At 41.9% G+C, this 5,000-nt stretch overlaps 1 protein-coding gene across 3 annotated transcripts in view; it reads left to right on the top strand.

Moving 5' to 3' along the window:
- LOC138012600 (solute carrier family 12 member 2-like) overlaps positions 1–5,000 on the top strand; it is a 56,132-nt gene that overhangs the window by 18,474 nt on the left and 32,658 nt on the right. The window lies entirely within an intron of this gene.

The raw sequence follows: 5,000 nt of genomic DNA, 5'->3' as shown, positions 1-5,000 counted from the left end.
GTTGGCACAAGTGGAGGTCAGGTGCCCAGAACTAACGTGCCGTTGGCCAGCAACCCAACCCCTAACAACTGGCATATAAAATGAGCTGACAAGACTGCAACCCTGCAAGACTACACCAACCCCCAACTGCCAAGATACATATATATATGTATATATATATAAAGAGGGGGGAGGGAGGGGGAATGCAATCCCAAACAACCAGCAACTAACCGCTCCGCTAGCCACATGGTGACATACCGCCGTGGTGCATGTGAGATGTGTAGACCGCTGACCGTTTCTAAAAGACCGCCTAACAACTGGAGCTGCTGACTGCTCATCCTGTAGATAGGGGTGTAATGGGGCAGAAGTGGACTGGGGAAACAACACACACTAGACAACAACGCTAAGAATACAGCGCAATGCTAACAACGCTGAGAATACAACGCAATGCAATGCTAAGACACAATGCAATGATAACAACGCTAAGAATGCAACGCTATGCAATGCACTGCAAAACAACGCTGAGAATACAAAGCGACGCAACGCTAAGACCCAACGCAACCCTAAACAACGTAAGAATACCACGCCACGCAATACAAAAAAAAAAATAGAATATAACGCCACGCAATACAAAAAAAAAAAGGAGTATAACGCCAGGCAATACAAAAAAAAAAGGACTACAACGCCATGCAAGAACAACAACCAACTTTAATTTATGAGGGTGAGCACGTAACAGCTAAGGCTGATAAACTTGTGGCCCACCTACAAAGACAAAAAAAAAAAAAAAGAATACAATGCCACGCAATACAAAAAAAGGAGTATAACGCCATGCAATACAAAAAAAAAGGAATACAACGCCACGCAAGAACAACAACCAACTTTAATTTACGAGGGTGAGCACGTAACAGCTAAGGCTGATAAACTTGTGGCCCTCCTACAATGACAAAAAAAATAAAAAAAAATTTAATATAATGCCACGCAATACAAAAAAAAAAAAAGGAATACAATGCCACGCAATAACAACAACCAACTTTATTTTACGAGGGTGAGCACGTAACAGCCAAGGCTGATAAACTTGTGGCCCTCCTACAATTAAATATAAATATATCTAAAACAGTCTAAAAGGTATAATGTAATAATATACAAATAAGTATAGAAAAATTATATCTCTTGGAAGGGAATTCCAAAATCTAGTAGTTGATACTGAAAAAGAATGCCCTCCATCTGTTTCCCTCGTAAAACATGGACAAACTAAATTAAAATCCCCAAGTCTGCTTTCCCTACTATGTACATCAACATTTCTTGTAATAAACTACATAATTACATAAAACTGTACAAAACAAGTCCACGCAACATGCTAGCAAATGAAAAGAGAAAAATACACGCTAACGCCACGCCGATACATAAATAAAGCAAACTCCAATGCACGTCACTTAATATACCAACGGCCGAAGCCTCTTGAGAATAGTAATAGTATTATCAATAATATTACCAGACAAGTGTACGTTGTACGTGTGGCCCAGCTAAATAACAGATGCTTATAGTCAAGTTCATGGCCCAAAGCAAAACTAGAAACAAACTACAACCAAGCATCAGAGAGCCTATGACGCGGCCATAACACTAAAAGCCGGACAGAATATGAGTGAGACGCTAAAATTGACGCTACGCCACCTAACAACTAAGCTAGTTAGCTCTTAAGTCCAAATGCATGAAATGCCCTGTCCCATATGAAACTGTGCAAAGGATACGCTGTCCAAGGTCGGTTGAAGACAAGCTTCCCGCCAGGTGATTCTTGTACGGGGATCGGAGATGGCCAAAGGTCACGCTGTGATGTATGACCGCAGCGCCCAAGCAAATTCCGCCATAGGCAGCCCAAGCTCGCGTCACTACAGACAGCCGTTGAGAATTTAAACGCGTTATAAGACTTTGTATGGGAAATCAAATACCGTCGATCATAAAGCCTAAAAAATGCTCAATTTAACTTTCATTCAATAAAGTGAATAAAAATGACTCACCTCTGGTGTATTCTTGTGCCTTTTGGAGCTTATTACACCGTTTCGGGAATTCTGTGTTTTCAGTGTTTTCAATGTTCTAAAATGAAGTCAAGGCTGCACACTACGATTCTGACCGTTGTCAGCTCAGAGGCGGTTTGCGACTCGAAAATCCATCCCAGCCAAGATTTTTTCACGCAAAGCTAAAGCCACATCATTTGTGAACCTCCGTGAATGTTTCATCGTCAAAAAACCCCACACACTTGGCTGGAAATGAGCATTTTCTGCTTCGATTTCCACGATAGCTGATGAATTTAACTGCAACTGATGACCCGTGAAGACACGGAGCTTGGGTCCGAGGTCAAATTAACCCCACCCCATCCCCACAGCACCTTCTCGTAACCATGGAGCTGTTACAAGAAGCCGCTGTGGGCACGGGGTAAGTGTTGTAATGACTGTACCTCATCGGGTGGAGTTAATTTGACCTCGGACCCAATCTCCGTGTCTTCACGGGTCATCAGTTGCAGTTAAATTCATCAGCTATCGTGGAAATCGAAGCAGAAAATGCTCATTTCCAGCCAAGTGTGTGGGGTTTTTTGACGATGAAACATTCACAAAAATCTTGGCTGGGATGGATTTTCGAGTCGGAAACCACCTCTGAGCTGACAAGGGTCGGAATCGTAGTGTGCAGCCTTGACTTCGTCTTAGAACATTGAAAACACTGAAAACACAGAATTCCCGAGACGGTGTAATAAGCTCCAAAAGGCACAAGAATACACCAAAGGTGAGTCATTTTTATTCACTTTATTGAATGAAAGTTAAATTGAGCATTTTTTAGGCTTTATAATCGACGGTATTTGATTTCCCATACAAAGTCTTATAACACGTTTAAATTCTCAATGGCAGTCTGTAGTGACGCGAGCTTGGGCTGCCTATGATTCCGCCTGGTCGTGAATGGCTTTATGCAATAAGAAGCGGGGCCCTGCATAAGATCTCGATGGTAAAAAACGCTTACTGAAGCTGCGTGAACTGACGTTGCCCAAAAATAAAGCTGCAAGAATCCAACATGGCGGCTATCCCAACTCGATCGCAAGTTCGCCCGAAGTTGCGTTTCCCCCAAAACAAACCCGTAACTGGACCCAAAAGGAATCCTGACTAACAGGAAAGCAGTTTTGAACACATCTATGGAATGAAGACTGTATATAGAAAACAAAAACTGCTAAACGCTCCACACACAATGCTCCTACTTCCCGCCACACTGATAAATAAGCGATACAGCCCAAAGCACGAGGTATTCCACGCATGCGCCAGTATACTACAACCACTGACCAATTGGCTGCAGTCGCTCCTAGTTGTTTACTTGGTTAAACTTTGTTTAACCTCATCTAATTAGGATGACAACAACATCATTAACATAAGAAAAGGAGGGAGGTCTGTATCATAACAAAGTCAACACCAGCCTCACTTTCATTTAAAGGCCAGGTAACTAAGCACACTACTGTAAAGAGGTCTATTGTCAAGGTCTTGGCTTGTGAAATCAACCTCAGCCTTTGCAATTTCACTTTCCTGGACCTTGATTTTTCCAGACTTCACAAAGACCTTATCCAATGTTTGTTTACCCCATGGACACTTCAAACGACTTAAGACGCCCCCAGTGGACGAGTAAAATCTTGTGGTGTTAGACAGAGTGAATTCCATCAAGTCTCACCCCCAGGGGTCAGTGGGATAAGATGACTGGTGGCTCAACTGGTTGAGAATCGGACTTTTGTGGGGGAGATCGTGGGTTCAAACCTGGGTGGGACCAACACTAACTGGGTTCGTGCTACTCCTTGAAGCCCTTGAAAAGCCCTGGAATTTTGGACTTTGAGGGTGCTTGAACTATTACTAATACAAACTAGTTAACAAATCGAAAGTGGTTCAGGGTTGTCTGTACTCTTGTCAACAACGATAGTCGTCATCACAGTGGTCAAAATGTTGTGCGCCTCGTGAGCCCACAACAAATTGTGAACACTGCGACGACGAATGTCGTTGTCGATAAGAGTACAGACAACGCTGAACCACTTTCGATTTGTTGTTTACCACAATATTCAACGCCAAAGAAAGTGTTTATTTCAGAGCGTGACCAAACTCGTGACACAAAAAAGAGCAAGAGTTGACTATAACTTCCTCGCAATATGATGCGTTTATTTCCCAAAATGAGCGTTCCTGATTGGCTATGACATCGTGTCACAAATTGACGCAAGCAACGTTGTCTAGACTCTTATCGACAAGGGCAAATTAGCAAATCAGATTGCTAGATTACAAGCAATTTTGGTAAAATATCGCTTTTCAGATTGTCTATATAGGTAACAGCTCGTCTTCCCATGTTCATGCGTCTGCTTATGGGCTGCCAGATTACTAGTTTAGATGGTTCTTCCTCTGGGTGTCTGGCACAATGACCGGCTAGCTTCAACCCTCTTAAACCCACAGCGCTTGAATAAAGGATTTGTTGGGAAACTGCTTGAAAACTCTTATTTTTGCTTGGGTGCAAATTGAAAATTCTGAGATTTCATCACACTAAGTTAAAGAGAAATTTCAAAAAATTGGGCCCAAATTTGACAACTGGGGAAAGATGAAATGCAAAAATTAAACTGCCTGTGCGTACACTTCACTCACAGGACGTGAGAAAGAATTTTTGTTATGCATTGTGAATCCTTTTGTTAAACAGAGGCCATTTTGTTTTATGATATGTGTTCATGTGAAGTTGCAGTCTGATAAATGAAAATGCCAGGTGGAGGATATCAAAGTAGGCTTTTTCAGCAAAGAAAACTCTGAACCACAATGTATGGCTTAGAAATCTTCTCACAAACACTCCTTGAAAACTAAATTTCTGGTTCTTGAAATCTCCTTGAATACTCCTAGTATAGTTTATACAGTTTTTCACACAATCCAGCAGGAACCCTGACTGAGGTTCATTAAAATAACTGAGGAGAAAGTGCTGCCTTTGTAATTTCGTCAGCAAATGGTTCAACTTTCAAGTCTTCTCGGATA

The sequence above is a fragment of the Montipora foliosa genome, chromosome 8 (genome assembly GCF_036669935.1).
Source record: "Montipora foliosa isolate CH-2021 chromosome 8, ASM3666993v2, whole genome shotgun sequence".
NCBI lineage: Eukaryota > Metazoa > Cnidaria > Anthozoa > Scleractinia > Acroporidae > Montipora > Montipora foliosa.
This window is presented reverse-complemented; position numbering and strand designations above follow the sequence as displayed.